This window comes from Dermacentor variabilis, chromosome 2 (assembly GCF_050947875.1).
Source record: "Dermacentor variabilis isolate Ectoservices chromosome 2, ASM5094787v1, whole genome shotgun sequence".
Classification (NCBI taxonomy): domain Eukaryota; kingdom Metazoa; phylum Arthropoda; class Arachnida; order Ixodida; family Ixodidae; genus Dermacentor; species Dermacentor variabilis.
This window is the reverse complement of record NC_134569.1, coordinates 23,526,016-23,543,474: the sequence shown is the minus strand read 5'-3', so window position 1 is coordinate 23,543,474 and position 17,459 is coordinate 23,526,016. Positions and strand designations below refer to the sequence as shown.

General features: G+C 47.2%; 1 protein-coding gene across 2 annotated transcripts in view; it reads left to right on the top strand.

Moving 5' to 3' along the window:
• LOC142571513 (high affinity cAMP-specific and IBMX-insensitive 3',5'-cyclic phosphodiesterase 8B-like) overlaps nucleotides 1-17,459 on the top strand; it is a 403,386-nt gene that overhangs the window by 171,451 nt on the left and 214,476 nt on the right. The window lies entirely within an intron of this gene.

The window sequence follows — 17,459 nt, the reverse complement described above, 5'->3', positions numbered from 1 at the left end:
TACAGTCAGATGGATGAAGCTTCTTATTCGTTTAGCGACCTCATCTATACACCGATTTCGACAAGTATATACTGTTGTCAACCTATAGACGTTGTCGTCAACATCATAATTATAATATTGCTTGAAAGTGTTCCGATACTTTTGTACTGACCGACTGGCTCGTTTCGACTCCACCCAACCTGACACAAATCTACCCGGCCCGTCTCAACTCGGCATGTCTCAACTTGGCCCGACGCGATTCCATCCGTCCGTCCGTCCGTCCGTCCGTCCATCCATCCATCCATCCATCCATCCATCCATCCATCCATCCATCCATCCATCCATCCATCCATGGAAACGAACGAACGAACGAACGAACGAACGAACGAACGAACGAACGAACGAACGAACGAACGAACGAACGAACGAACGAACGAACGAACGAACGGACGAACGAACGAACGAACGACCGAACGACCGAACGACCGAACGACCGAACGAACGAACGAACGAACGAACGAACGAACGAACGAACGAACGAACGAACGAACGAACGAACGAACGAACGAACGAACGAACGAACGAACGAACGAACGAACGAACGAACGAACGAACGAACGAACGAACGAACGAACGAACGAACGAACGAACGAACGAACGAACGAACGAACGAACGAACGAACGAACGAACGAACGAACGAACGAACGAACGAACGAACGAACGAACGAACGAACGAACGAACGAACGAACGAACGAACGAACGAACGAACGAACGAACGAACGAACGAACGAACGAACGAACGAACGAACGAACGAACGAACGAACGAACGAACGAACGAACGAACGAACGAACGAACGAACGAACGAACGAACGAACGAACGAACGAACGAACGAACGAACGAACGAACGAACGACCGACCGACCGACCGACCGACCGACCGACCGACCGACCGACCGACCGACCGACCGACCGACCGACCGACCGACCGACCGACCGACCGACCGACCGACCGACCGACCGACCGACCGACCGACCGACCGACCGACCGACCGACCGACCGACCGACCGACCGACCGACCGACCGACCGACCGACCGACCGACCGACCGACCGACCGACCGACCGACCGACCGACCGACCGACCGACCGACCGACCGACCGACCGACCGACCGACCGACCGACCGACCGACCGACCGACCGACCGACCGACCGACCGACCGACCGACCGACCGACCGACCGACCGACCGACCGACCGACCGACCGACCGACCGACCGACCGACCGACCGACCGACCGACCGACCGACCGACCGACCGACCGACCGACCGACCGACCGACCGACCGACCGACCGACCGACCGACCGACCGACCGACCGACCGACCGACCGACCGACCGACCGACCGACCGACCGACCGACCGACCGACCGACCGACCGACCGACCGACCGACCGACCGACCGACCGACCGACCGACCGACCGACCGACCGACCGACCGACCGACCGACCGACCGACCGACCGACCGACCGACCGACCGACCGACCGACCGACCGACCGACCGACCGACCGACCGACCGACCGACCGACCGACCGACCGACCGACCGACCGACCGACCGACCGACCGACCGACCGACCGACCGACCGACCGACCGACCGATGCAGACAGACAGACAGACAGACAGACAGACAGACAGACAGAACGCGAAAACGCGAACGAAGGAATCAATTAATTAATTGATTAATTAATCTGCAGTCGTTGAAATCTGTATCATCTCGATCGCCACCACTCCAGGCTGTCACTTGTTACGAATTTTTCTTGCGCGCGTAAGCTGTGTTGTGAATATCAACCCGGATTCGGTTCCTTATTGTGCCTATGGTTTGGGCAGTGTTTAGCCAACTGCGTAGTGTAGTAGCGCGCATCTGACTGAAGTGGCAGTGGTGGGTGGCTGGTAGCGTACCGAAGGTCGGCGCTGTGCTTGTCGCCCCCTCCAGTCAGGCCCTGCACGTGAACCGGGCAGGCGCTCTACGCCGGAGACGGCTGCTGCCGCTTCGTCGAGAGACAATGCACAATGGCTTTTGGTGCCGGTGCTTCGGCGCGCCGTTCGTTCTTGGTTCCTGGCCAAGCGCGTCGCCGCCGAACTCGGAGCTGCTTGTGTATACGACACCGACGCGGAGGTCTTCGTGTTTGGCTGCAGCCCCCTCCCTCTCTTCCTGTTCCCGCGGCCGCACAAACCGCGCCATCGCACTTTCTTTCCTCTTCTTGTTGCTCATTCTGGATCTCTGACGAATGTACGCTTACAGGCGTACATTCGTACAGCCGTCTAGCGCGCCCGCGATCGGGCCGGCAGACTAGATCTGTCAGTCCCGTCGTGGGATTAGCCGGTGCGCGTTTTATCGCGTGTCGCTGGACCAAGTAAATGTTTCTTCACTCACTCACTCACTCAAACCGTGAGGTGGTGCGACAACACGGTGACTGACGGTTAACAATGAGCGTACACACATATAGGCAGTAAGAAGACGATCGTGAATCTGTTAATATCTTCCTTGCTCTATGGTTTAAAAGAACTTATCATCAGCATCAATGTTGTTTATTTTTACTATAGGAATCCATGACTTTCATTCTTTCTTTATTTATTTATTTTGTTTACCTATATTCCTGGCCATACATTATTCCAATTTATTTTGCTTCCGTCACCTACCCTGCTTCGGTGCATTAACGACGAGAAGTCAACACGCTGATTTTGTTGCATGCACGACTATCGGCACTGCGCAGGAGAGGCGACTGATGTCCATGGTACACTGCCGCATTAATCGTGCGGGCGACTGCAAACCATGTAGGCAATTTACGTAGCTACATATGCATGAATAGTGCCGCACGTACCACGTCATAGCGAGCGGTCAAATGCGTCAACGAATTGCCTGGAGGAGCAAGGAATAATACCTTCGTGTCAGCAAACGGAGTGGAAGCTCGAAACCGCTACGCCACGCTAATGAACTGGACACTAGCAGACACAGTAAGCTGATGGACATGGATGGAAACGCCGTTAACTGCGTTCGGGCTTTCTACGATGTGCTTAATAAATGTGAAATTGGTCCACTGGCGTCGCGTTACAATCGCACGTCTCCACGTCTCCCGTTATGATCAAAAGTGGTCGAACAAGGGATCGAGCATTGGTCGAACAACTTCAGCTCCAACCCGAGACACCCCTGGTTCGAGCACTGTTTATAACTTTAGACTCCACCTTACTCTGTATACCTCTCTCTTGCCACATCTCTTCTTATAGAGGTTCACTGGGTAAAAGAACATTTGCAACCAGCCGCTGATTTGACAACCGGTTCGTGTGCGCTATCACTAAGCTGAATAAGTAATGCAAACGCTCAAGGCATCTCGTGTCATCAGCGCGCCTTAGATATTGGATGTGGCTCACATACTCCATGTGCGCGGTGACTGCTTCCGGACCATTTCAACGTACAGCTGAGACAAGGAGTTCGCAAGAATTCTCCTTTTATGGCAACTGCTGCTCGATCGAGCAGCAGAGCAGCAGAGCAGCAGTCGCCATAAACACATGCAGTGAACAAGATACTCTTGCCGAGACGGTCACGCTTTGCGCGTAGGGGCCCGAGCGGGAGTCAGTATGCATATAGATGTTGTCGGATGCTCTTCTGAAGCGCAACATACGTCAGAACAACGCGGTACCGTTATTATATCCGCCAATCCGGGATTCACTGCCTCCAGGGTGTGACAGGTTGATAGCCACCTGGAAGTTCTTCGAAACTACGCGCTGCTTTCTAGCTCCACGCTTCTTTCTGACGGACAACAATCCTTCCGTTCAGGTACAAATTGTGCGACCTTACAGATTTCAGCAATATGGCTGTCACAGTTACATGGGGCAGGGATGAATAAAATGAGGTCTCTTGTTGTGTTTTTCACACCAGACATGTGAATGGCGTACATGCTGATAGCAAGAATTCAACGATGCGCTCGCATTTATCGGACAAATAATTTTTACAGGAACTGTCAACCTAACAGACGCAATTTGAGGGTTAATAATGAAAAGGCCCAGAAGCGGGCAGCCCGAAATACTCACGGTGGAAACAGGCATTTAGCCAATGAGTGATGCGCTTAAAAACACGGAAATATCATCTACAGAGAACAGCAAGGGTTTTGGAAATTATAAAAACATGCTCCTATAGTTGACGAGCATAAAATACATCTTTCCAGCGCCGTGTGTCCCATCCTCTATTCCGTTGTCAGGCGTACGTATTTAGCGCTGTTACTAAACATTATGACAGCTTTACGGCTTCGATACAGTGCATTCTCTGTATCTGCCCTTATGGGCCTCCGTTATGTGCTGCAGCTGTATCTCATAAATGCAGGCAGAACATAGGCACGCTGGTATTTAATTCGAAGAAGGGAAGCGCCAAAATAATCCTAAACCAGTATTAGGATGCTTGAGTCCGGGCGTCCTCTAGCATGCGGCTCACACGCCTGACAAGCTTCGCCTACTTCGGTTCAGAAATCTGCAACACGTCGTTCGCTGAAAACATCATCATAGTGTCTCCGAAGCTGGGCCGTCCACAAATCCACTTTCCAGGCCATCTGGCAGCTTATTGGTTTCTTGTGGCGCAGAAGTAGGCCGTCATTCTAAACCATAAGCAGATCAACGTGCTTGTGTCTATACGCGCCTCCAGTCTCTGCCCACGTCACGCACGATAAACCCCTGATACTTCGCCGTTTTTTTTCCAGCGCCCAGTGACTGGCTATAGAGTGGAGCGCCTTGGCGCACGCTCTTTTGTGCCGTACTTTTAATCTTCCCTGCAAGCTCTTCGCACCCTAAAAAGTTCGACAACTCCCGTCTTGCGCTTTCGCTCTCTCTGTCTGCTTGTTTTCCTTTTTCTTTTTTTCACGTATCGCGGTCATGGCAACGTGAATAGGCGTAAAAAAACACGGTGCAGCTGCCAGTGGTCAAGCGTGCTTGTAAGGAGCGGTGGTAAGATATGCGGCAATGAGAGCCGAACAATCGCTCGTGCCGCGCTGTAATCTGATTTTCGAAGCTGGGTTCGAAGAAAAGCACTACTGAGCTTTCTATTAATTTTCTTTTTCTTCGGCGCATTGCTCGCTGTTCATTGGGCGCGAAGGCGCAAGCGAGAGAACGAAAGACGTAGTCGATGAGCCGCACGATAGGAGGCATCAAAGGAGTTCGCACATTGAATTAAGCTGTTTGGATTTTGTAGCTCGAAGGATAAAAAGAAGAGGGAGATGGTGGAATGAAGGAAAAGGCAACCGCAAGGAAATTGGTTTAGGTGAAGGTACTATACGGGCTGCATGTATATTAAAGTTCAGCCTGCGATCTACGTTCCGGAAGGAATACTTCTTTTCCCCATGTGCTTATTATTTATAACATATCGCATTGGACACGTGAGTTCTGTGAAGAATTCATCTTACCGTAAATACAGGAGTGGGCCATATGTTTAAGGGACCGGCACGAAAACGGGCAGCGATTCTCACATCTTGGGGTGTTTTCCGTAGAAGTTGAAAATTTTTCAAAAGACCACCTGTACGACAAGGTGATCTTATGTTTAGGCATATTTTGCTATCTTGACCTGACTTTGATATTTGGATACAATAGATTGCAACCTACATTTTGTACAGGCGCAGTCCAGCTTTCAAAGATTTAGCTTAGATGACAGCTGGAGTACAACAAATCAATGAACTTATTGTGCGTAGTTCTATAAGCTAGCTAAATAAGACATTACACATGCACACACAAGCGCTATGGATTAACGTGCCAAAATGCGCGGCTTTCAAACAGTAACGCAACTTGACGTTTTATGGCACGTAAAGAGTGTAAGTGACGTACACACTGCATATAACAACAACACATAGACATGTGAAGATCGCATGTCTTGCGTCACTTGTAGACGGTTCGTGCATAGCCTATTCGCCGCCGTTGTTCATGACGTGGTTTCCGACGGGTATAGGCGGCGACGGTTCGGTGCCATTGGTCCTTTGGTCCAGAAACACCCGTGTACCGTACATTGGGTGCACGTTAAAGAACCCCTACTCCAGTTGGTCAAAATTAACCCGTAGTCCCCCACTACGGCGTGCCTCATGATCAAATCGTGGTTTTAGCACGTAAAACCCCAGAATTTAAGTTTTCTCCAAGAAACTGTGGCGCAGGCGTAGAAAAAAACCACAGGGAGTGGCTTTTCTGTGCTCGTCCACCGTCTCCGGCGCGTCATGTATGCGCATACGCATATAACATATTCGTCCTTCGATTCCATTGCTTCGAGATTCTGAATGCACTGCGAGGTCGTAAGGGCAAAAAAGAAAATAAGCACTGTAAACATGAAAGGGCGTCGAGGTTTCGATTGCGCAGAGGCTGCAGTGGGAGCAGAAATCTCCCGCCCGCTGTACGAGTCCCCTCCACATCCCTCTGGGTTCCCTTATACGAGTCCCCTTTTCGTTATTCCTTCACCATAGTTGTCGACACACTGATTCCTCACTGCAAGCACTTTCTGCTTTTATTGTGTTCGACTGCCCATGTGTTTCTTCTACAACATAGTTTCCCTCCAATGATGTGTCTTTCTTTTTCCCCCTTGCAAGCTCGACCCTTGTGCGCAGAAGAGAGCAGAAAGAAAGTTGAGGCTCGGTGTAATGGATCGTTGTCCTAAAAATGAAGAGAAAGCAAGGCTATAGATCTCACTCTCGTCGCGCAGTTGCGGATTTCTCCAGCTTCCGACGGAGACGAATGAAGGGGAGGACATATAAAAGTACGAAGCTAAATGCCTCAGCCGTTCAGGCCGATGAGAACGAGCAGAAACCCACATAAACATCGGGAGCGTTCCGGACGGCTTTTTCAAAGACAAGTATAGAAAGTCTCTAAGATGTCTTTGTCGAGTTGTTTCGTATATTATCTGTGGAGGTCGCTAAGGAAGGGGCCGAGACATTACGCACAAGAGCTCGTTACACTGCGCAGAACTTGCTTTGTTCATTCTGTTTAACTTTAGTGTTACCAAATTCCGTTTTTTAGAAGCCTTATTGTCTTAGCTTACCGTCCGACTCTTGTCCTGTCAACCGCAGATGGTTGGGCCATTTGACTTTGGTGCGACGAGAACAACGACGGTCTAGAGATGAACGACGATCCTCTGTGTGTGTAATAAAAATGGGAGAGAGGAACGCGTGTGGACAAGTGTGTGCGCTCTCACTTGTCCAGCATCGCGGTCTGTGTGCTTCTGTTTCACGAGTAGCGTGTATCGCAATTAATGTTACGCTGCTATTTATTGTGCACGGTTCGCGCTCTGGATTTTGTTACGACTTCTTAATATGCATACTTCTTAATAAAATGCATACGCGCATACAACAGCGTTCAGTCGAGCAATAAAAGGCGGTCGCACAGCCCTGTCGTCATTAAAAAATCCAGTAGTTCTCTTGTGACTTTCTGTGCGGCCGACGATCAAGTCTATGATCCTAATATATTTTATTTTCTTAAGGGTGCCTTGTTCAATATTTTTTAAGCAGCACGCAGTCTTCGTGGCACTTCTTTTCCCTTTCTTTTTCTTCCCGCTTCCCTCTCCCCGAGTGAAGGTATAGCAAACCAGATGCAACCAGGGGGCTTTAGGTGCAAACTGGCTAACCTCCTTGCCTTTTTTCGCTTTCTCTTAAGATACCTTCCCTCACAAACCGGCGCGTACGCGCAGTCGATTCATACGTGAAACTATCTGTTACCAGGTCTTCCCTGACGTGCACGTAACCTTACTACGCAGCCTGCCTGCGTACAGGCGCTACTTTTGCAAACTAAAGCACTGCGCAGTTTCACGTCATTCCGCCCATTAATTCTCGTGTAATGCGCCGAAAGAGAGAGAGAGAAAGAGTCTAGCAAGTGGTATAGTTTGAAAGCTGCATTGGCATTCTCCGAAAACTTTTTTAGAGTTCTTGTATACAGTGTATACGGACAAAGGTAACGTTATTTCTGTAGGTACTTAATGTTCACGTGTGTTGTGCACTAGCTGAGTATGCGTGCCAATTCATTATTGTCGAAGCGTAATGTACTGTGCCTGTAGGCTGGTACATTCTGTAACGTGAATCAAACAACCTTAAAAAGAAACAGGACGCATTCTATAATACAAAAATACAGCGCTGTCTAGAAACTTATCTTATCGGGTCTGTATATTGACGTCAAGATGCAGTAACGAGATAACAACAACGTTAATCTTTGTCTGTTGTCCACTTCGGGCTGTTCTATCGCTGTTTCTTTCGCATCCATTATTGTTTTTCTCACGTGAGCGACTGCTTTAGCGTCTTGAGCTCCTGCTGAATAATTAGCACAGCGCTGGGATTGAGGACTCGGGCCTCGGCCATGCCGATGCGATCCTTCATGAAGTGCCAACGCCTGCTCTATAGATAACATTGTACTACTTCCATTATGCCTTCCTGTGTGCCCCTGTCGCCGGGATTTTCCTTTGCTTTTTTTCTTGCCAGTCACTGTATTGTAGTTATTGACCTGAAAGCAATGCGGCAATTCCCAAGCAGCGCCTCAGGATCAAGTCTTCTCAAAGGCAATTAATGTACCACGTGGAGGAGCTAATTTAAGTGTCATCCGTGCAGGTGTTGTGAAGAGAATGAAAACGTAGAAAACAAAGTAGACAGGCAAAGTCGACGAAAAGTTGCGCGAACGTGCGCCTCACAAAGAACTCGCGCCTAAACCCGGCGGCATCAGGTGCGTGTGCGCGTATACGGAGGCAACTTCTTTCGACGACAACCGGCACGCGCGTTGTTATTAGGCCTTTACGCGGCTCGCATATTCAATGTCGCTAACGAGGCAAGGGCTGCTGGCCCCGTCAGCGGCTTTACGCTTTCGGAGCCGCTCTCATTAGCATCTGAAGGCGTATCGCTGCAGCGCGGCGGTTTTCGAGCATAAACCGCGCGCAAGGCTTGCGGCGTTTAATGACACCAAGGAAGGCCTGCCGCCGACGTGCAAGATACTGGCTTCGCCGAGAACGGTGGCATATTTCGTAACTAACACACATAGCGCGGGTCGTCTCAGGCCTTCTAGCTTCGGCCATTTAGTTCTGGATGGCGATGGAACTTACCTTTAAAGCGCCATTGTTAGTTGGTTACGCTTGATATCTCGGCATTTTGTGTAGATTTCCCCCTGATATCCTCAACAGAAACCGACGAGACAAAATAGACAGTTGGTTTTGGAACTATATAGTTAACCTGTTAACAAACGATTACAATAGAATTAGAATAAAAGCCTGTTTACAAATTAAAAGAAATTATCCTACAGGTGGGATAGAAACAGACTAAAATGCTGATTTTGAAAGAAATGATTTCTTATTGAGGCACCCTTTTCATTCCGACTGCATCGTATCCTTTATTTTGTGTATTTCGATATCACTGCATTCTTTCTGTGACGAAAATGTTTAGTCTGTCTCACATCGAAACTTCAGCAAAAGGTTCACAATCGCTTACGGCAACTAACGCATCAACGTTTGCACACAATTCTCAAATGAAGCTTGGTTTTGTCACGATTTCGCAGCCTCCCTGCATTCCTATACCCTTCGTTTACTACGGCTTTCACAGATTACGTTGGTCGCGTTATTGTATCTCTAAGTTCACTACACAGTCACACCATCTGCGTGTGTGATGTGCACTGCCGAAACAATTCTGCGCTGTAATCCAGAGTGTGAACGTGTGCCACTACAATTTGTGGCGTCTGTTGACTCCCAGGATGTGATAACACAACGTGCAGCTGCTTTACGTTACGTACCCTCCGCGCGGCTGTGAACACTGTCTTAAATTGCTTTACGTGTACGAGCAGTGTGCTGCTCAGTGATAAAGCGGGCAATGCCTGCTATGCTAGCACGTTGTCGAAACTGTATAACAAGAAGCTTCGCCTTCATCTCGAGAGGGCGAATGGCAGCCGTAAATGTTTTTACGGACATGAGGATATATAGATCGCTGCGTCTATTTGCTTTCGCTATGGTAGTGAGCCGTCCACTTGCTTGTGTGCTTGGCCACTTTACGTCCTCTTATGGCTTTGTTCTTTTCTTTCGATGATCTTTTTCGCTTACTGCGAGGGATTGCCTTTTAGATTCGCTATTCATGTGGTATATCGATAAAAGAGGCAGTTAAGGAGGCGTGCACGTTGCTACTGTAAGGATCATAAGGTTATCAACCCTTGTGCCACGATGTTCGAGCAAAAAAACGATGTTGTGTTTTTTATGCGGAAGTTGGGACGTGGTGCGGTTGCGATGCTTTATATGGTTCATAAGTTTCCTTAGTCACCGTTATCAGCGTTAGGCTGAAAATGCTAACAGATTACAATAGCTTTACAAATAGGTTACAAAATGCTATCAGTTACAATAGTCCCCAATTCTGGATATTACAGAAATCTGCAATTTTTCGAAACAGAAGCGCCTAATCACAGCCCAGTCATAGAATTAATCCCGCCACAGACATGTATAGATAATCCTACAAGCGGCTCGGGGCAGCGACAAGACTAAATCCATTTTGAAAGGAGAAGAAAAACATTTATTGTATACTGTAAAATAGTTTGCCGTTTCAGGAGTAAAATTCCGTAAACTAAGCGCTGGACACATCCTTTTTCGTAAGCTGAAACAGTGAAAAAGAAAATCGGGAGAACTGATCTCACGATGACTGTCGACGCTAATACGATTAGCATTAAACTAACATAGCGACGCACCGTATTACTGCAGATGTCTTTATTTAGAAGCTTTAGTGATAATTTTGATATGTCGATTGCTTCGTCTACATGCGACATAGCCACCGCGGTGGCTCAGCGGCTGTGGTGTTGCGCTGTTAAGCACGAGGTCGCGGGATTCATAGACTTTGCGAAAGCATTCGATCGCGTACCTCATTCTAAATTAATAGCCAATTAAGCTTGAATCGATTGGCATTAATAGCAAAGTAATAGGATGGATTTCGGTTTACCTTACAAATCATACCCAGTGTGTAAGTTTAAACAATGTAGATTCTGACTGCCTAAGCGTATTGTCCGGTGTGCCCCAAGGGTCTGTTTTAGGGCCAACATTGTTTCTTACATACGTTAACGACATCTCTTCTTGTGCAGAATTAGGTGTAACATTGCGACTTTTCGCAGGTGATTGTGTCATTTATACTGCAATTCGCACTACTGACGACCAACTAAAGCTTAATTCTTCTTTAGGAAACATTGCCCAATGGTGCAATACGTGGGGGATGGAAATAAATGTCTCTAAAACAGCGTTCATCAGCATAGCCAAGAAAAAATGACCTTTATCATTTACGTACAATCTTAAAGGCTTGAATATTACACAAGTCGACAAAGTAAAATACTTTGGGGTCACATTCTCGCAAGACTTAAAATGGGATATGCACATCACCGATACATGCGCCAAGGCATTCAAGCAATTAGGGTTTCTACGCAGAAGACTGAGTAAAGCACCTCAGGCCGTAAAATTAACTGCCTATAAAACTCTGGTCCGACCTATTTTAGAATACGGAAGCATAGTGTGGGACCCTCATCAAAAGTACCTTCGCGATAAACTTGAAAGATCACAGAATAGGGCTCTTAGGTTTATCTATTCAAAGTATTTTTGGCACGACATTGCAACCGACATGCGCAATCAAGCGCATTTGGCAACTCTTTCCTGCCGGCGTCATGTTGCATCTATGAGGTTTCTTTATCGCCTCTTTAACGGACACGTCAAAATCGGAAAAGACGATTATATTCATCCGCCTGGCCGTCGGTCTAGTAGGACAAACCACGATAAGTGCATCCGGCCATTTAATACGCATTGCAATACGTTTAAGTTTACCTACTTCCCTCGCGCTGTGGACGCTTGGAATGCGCTACCAAGCGAAGCTGTAAATAATCCAAGTTTAGATCAGTTTTGTTCACTAGTGGAGCAGCTAATGGACCTTGTATAACTACTTTGCCTGTTGTAGAACTGCAGAATGTATCTTGTAGTGTCGTATTGTTTTCGTCTGTACATTTTTATCATGTATAGCATACGATCTATAATGCTAGATTTGCCTGAAGTGTGCAAGATATACCAATCGCATTAAAGAGAAGGGATGAGTGAGCAATATGAAAGTGTCTGTATCGGCGTTGTCACAGTCTTTGAAGGCGCCGCAGTCATACAGTGTGGATGTCCCACTGAGGCATACAACGTTGCAGAGTGCGCAGTCGCACAGTCGCAAAGCGGGATGCGCCTGCAGCCAACCATCTTCCTCCTCCTTCTCTCAATTTGTCCCGGAGGAAGGAGTGAGGGAGCGACGGCACGATTCGAATGCATGGAATGTGGCCTTGTTGTTGTTTAAGGAGGGGACAGAAATGTAAGATCCCAGGTAGCACAAAAGAGATACGTAACGTTTTCGTAGCGTTTATCCAAAACGATAAAAACGGGTTAAAGAAGACACGAATGAGAGAACTTCGGCGGGAAAACGTCGTAGATCTCTGCTAATGTCCGGCTTAATTACTTTCTTGAGACGATCTAGAACAGGTCTGCAAGACGTATTCGAAAAGCTGGTCTAGAAATAAAATTGGGAAAGACACAAGTTATCCCTTTGCCAAAACTATTCGTAACCAATTTCTAAACGTTTTTAGGACGTTATCAAAAAGCTGGTCTAGAAGCGGTCTTGAAAGGTTTACGATCATCTGAAGCTAATTTTTGCGGGTGACGGGCGCGATCAGACATCGTTGTTCAAAACACGCGTTTAGTTTCGCCTCACGCGACTGGCCTATGCCGTGCAGACGTCGTCAGCCGCACCCGTTGGCACGGCCTAGGCCAATCGCGTGAGGTGAAACTGATCGGGCGTTTCGAACAACGATCTCCAATCGCGCCCCAGATGAGTAGAAGCGCCGGTGTTGACTGTAAGAGCCATGGCGCAGTGCCAAGCACTGTTCCCCGCATGGCCGGCGCATCCTCTACCAAGTCGCACGAAAATGAGCCTGTTAGGAACAATAAATCCTTAATACCGCCTTTAGTAAGCTACGATGCTTACAACCACAATGGGAATGACATCCTGCAAAGAACAAATGGCCACGTCTTGGCAGGTGGCCAGACCAAGCCCTTCATGCCAAGAGTGCATGAAATGAGAACATTGTGACAAAGCAAAAACACTTTATTAAAATGTTATGCTTATGCAAGGTTCGAACAAACTGTGTGAGAAATGCAAATAGAAGTAAAAGTACATCAACAATGACAAAAATCACAGAAAGGATTCGCAATGAACTCGAAAGTGAACATTCACTAGCACATAAACAAAATTCCAAGTACACATACAAAAATGAACAGAAAAACCTGGAGTGTACTAAAGTGTCTAATTTATCATAGTAAAGTGCGCGTGCTATTAGATGGACTAGTTATGCAGAAGTGACATCGGAGCGAATGGAAGAAGTAGACTGAAAAAATGCAAGAGTATGAATTGGGTGGTAACCGCCTCCAAGCAATGTTACCAATCATCTAGAAGCTTGAAAAGAGCACAAAAAGAAATACCACTGCATACCATCATAAAACAATCCTGTGACAGAAATAAAAAAAATGGGAACAATGCAAACTTGAAAATATTGCCTTTAGGATATATCAAAGAAGGTAATGGCGAGAAAAAATAACCATACAACAAAAAAGCAATAAAGTGAAATTAATACAGAATACTTAAACAGGGGATTCAGTGTAACAAGTGAACACTACTGTAGTACAGCGAACGATGAGACAGTAATGCTGCATCTTGCCACTCCAGAACGTGAGAAATGAATATGCAAGCCTCATATTAGAAACTTACATAAACATGGAAATAAACTGGAATGTACTGGAAGCTGCATTTGTGTAACAAAGGAAGCAATGGTCATAATAAATAGTAAGTGTTTTATCTAAAAAGCCGTTTACAAGAGGCAAAGTTGTACCTCTCTGGCAAAAATAAAGTTGCAACGAATAATTTGCAAACCAGCAAATGCATTAATTAGCCCACTGACATGCAACACTTTGCGCACATCTCCAGTCTCCTAAAGTAAAAAAAAAAAGCACTCTGAATGAGAAAAACGTTTAACACATGTAGCCCAGAGCAAATTATTTGCCAGTTCACTCACACTTTCACATCCAAAAACATTTGCCACAAAGTCCAGGCACAGTTCCACTGATGTTTACCAATTCACCCCCACTTTCACGTCCAAAAATATTTGGCACACAGTCCAGGCAGAGCTTCATAGATAAACAGCTTGAGAGCACCCTACTGATTATTGTGCAGTCCCGCTGCTGGAAATAGAACTGCCGCCCATGCTGGTAGTGGTTTCAATGTAGACACACTTGCTGCCCTGGACAGGTATGCTCAGATATCTGCACTGGTGCTCCATTTTGTCGAAGTAGACATATTGATGCACTACGCTGGTAATTGAAATGTTTTGAATGCACAAGTATTGGCTTCACCAGAAAGACTTGCCCACATACCACCACTGGCATATATATGCACTTGCACTTCACTCAGTAGCATTGAACTTAAAGTGTTCCCTATGTGGGAGCCATGTGTAAAACCGGTGTCACATGACCACTCTCGATCGCGATCAAGCCCGATCCGGATCGAAATTATCGATGCGACTGGCTCTCTCGTAGCTTGCGCAGAGGAGCCAATCACGACCGAGAAATTCGATTTGTAAGGGACTGGATAGCGGCTAAAAGAGCCCCGTGTGAAACCGGTATCAAATAATGCACAGACGTACGCTAGGAAAATGTGTTGCACAAGGACAAAGAACTGCGACATGCCCTGTTGTGCGAAGCGCGCGAACACACACACACACATATATATATATATATATATATATATATATATATATATATATATATATATATATATATATTTATATATATATGTATAAAACTGCCAAAGCGCTTCGCGAACTCCATGCGCACACATGGCACCCGCACGAACTCGGCAGGCCGCCGTAAAGCGCGAAGGGCGCACAGCGTACATTCCGACACATGTCCCAAACTGCAAACAATCGTACTACCTAAAGCATACAAGTTATTTTATACCAAGGGCATACTCGACTCACGTATGCAGTATCCACAAGTGAGTTATGCAGCGTACATGCTGTATCCATTCGCCAAATAGTAAAATTGATAACAATCACAAAGCTACAAGGGACTCAATACATTACTACCATTTGAGGTGTCAAATAAAATCGAATTTGGCCGTTTCATATATTGGACACGATATATGCACACATGTGGTACCCGGTAATACCATGAAATACCCATCACGTGGGTAAAGGGGGCGAAAACACAATCGAGAACCTGAAGCGCAAAGGATAAAAGCACGGTATGGTGCACGCAAAATTCTGTCAGTGCGCTGTAGCGCGAGGGAAGAAAATAGGGCGAGCGCTTGACCTCACCTTTTGGGATACCGCACTAGTACTGAATCATTTAAAAAAGCCTGTTTGAACCAGTTCCCTTGTCTGCAACACTCTTGCTAAACGGGAGACTAAAATACCACGATGACGGCTCTAATGCGGCGATCGGCAGGGTGCGCACAGACAGAAATTTTGCCGCCTTTCTTCGCATTCTGCAAAATGCTTTCTTGTTAGGATCACGCATAGCGGCCGACCCCGACGCTAGGGACACACAGGCACGATTTCGTCCCTCTAACTTTCGTCCTTATACTGCCCTTAACGCCTTAATTACAGCGTCAGTGAAAAGGCGCCACACATAACATGACAATGAACTTGAAGAGCTGATTAGTGCCCTCCACTCCGCGCCCTCCGATTGAAAACACTACTGATTTCCAAATTAAACTACACAAACAGATCGCACAATCCAAACTAATCACAGAACGTCGTTTTCTTGACAGCAAAGCACTGCAACACTTACATGACAAAGGGCAGCGGCAGCAGATTCAGAATAGTCGCAAACAGACCATAGTGTCATGCGAGTGCGATAACGCAACTATGCCTGGCTTCACGAATAACGTGGCCGCCTTGGTCACATAACAATAGAAAACACTACTGCTTTCCAAATTAAAACCACACAAACATATCGCACAACCCAAACTGATCACAGAATATCGTTTTCTTGACAGCAAAACACTGCAACACTTACATAGCAAAGGGCAGCGGCAGCACGTTCAGAACAGCCGCAAACACACCACAGCGCAATGCGAGTGCGGTGACGCGACGACGCCATGACGACGCGACTGTGCCCGGCTCGCCCGGCTGCCCGGCATCACGAATCACGTGGCCACCTTGGTCACATGATTTGACGACGGTATCGCCACCTTGCGCAAGGTTGGATCGCGTTGATTGGTTGTTGAATATTGTAGACGCCGCTAAAGAGGCTGACGCGCCGTGGCGTGGCGTGGCGCCGTGGCGTGGCGGTGGCGTTTTGAGTCGTTTGCAAAACGTATTCATCCCTCGTTTTTAAGCTGTCTGGCTTCCAACGTTATCAAAACGTATTCACCCCTCGTTTTTAAGCTATCTTGTTTGGAACGTCTTTGATGCGTCGATTTTGGTCAAAAATCCGTTTCAGACGTTGAATCCCTTAATACGACGTTTTCAAGACTTTGTGTGCTACCTGGGATAGGATGAAGGGGATGGAAACAGGAAAGAATGAACTAGACAAGATCACATACCACAAACTATAAAGTGAAACAACTACAAGGGGTAGAGAATGGCAGTGGGAACCGAAAAAAAAAATCACTACAGGTCGCACTTCACTCACAGTTACTAAAACATACGCGGTTCCAATGTGAGTTACACGTGTACTCGTACCTCCGGTCGAAGGTGGCGGGATAATGCTCGGCCAGCATTCTAGTCGGGTCGCGTTATGAAATGATGCCCCTAAATGGCACGCGTCGTTTCGAGACAGATCTAGATATTCGAGCCATTGGTAAGTTCCGCGATTTCATCTGATAAAATGAGGCAGCATGACGGAATCAGGCTTTGGTGCACTTTTCGAGCAAGCTTGAAGAGCTTGGAATCTGTTGTTAATTTGGCTGAAGTTCTTTAATGCGTAGCAGCATTCTTTGGCTAACCCGCCGTGGCTGCGTAGTGGCTTCGACGTTGCGCTGCTAAGCCCAAGGACGCGGGATCGAATCCTGGCCACGGCGGCTGCGGAATTTCGATTGGGGATAAATGCAAAAACGCCCATATACCGTGTACAAAGAATTTAATTCTTTGGCTGGGTGCCTGGGGTTATATTCTGCTCCATTCCGTTGGTTTTCCGTTTCGTGTCACAAAAACCCGTAGCGCTATATATCTAGGCTTGAATATGTAGATTTCTTTGAATACAGAAATTCTCTGCACTTGCCGCCACCTACTTGGTAGCAGGTAACGCATAGTATGGGGGTTGATTTGCAAGTATTTCTTTAAAGTTTGTTGGAGGATATCCCAAAATAGGATGGCGTCTTTGCAGCTATGTGATAAAACAATGTTCAACTCTATGTGGCACATCAAAAAGACGAGAATTAACAGAATACACA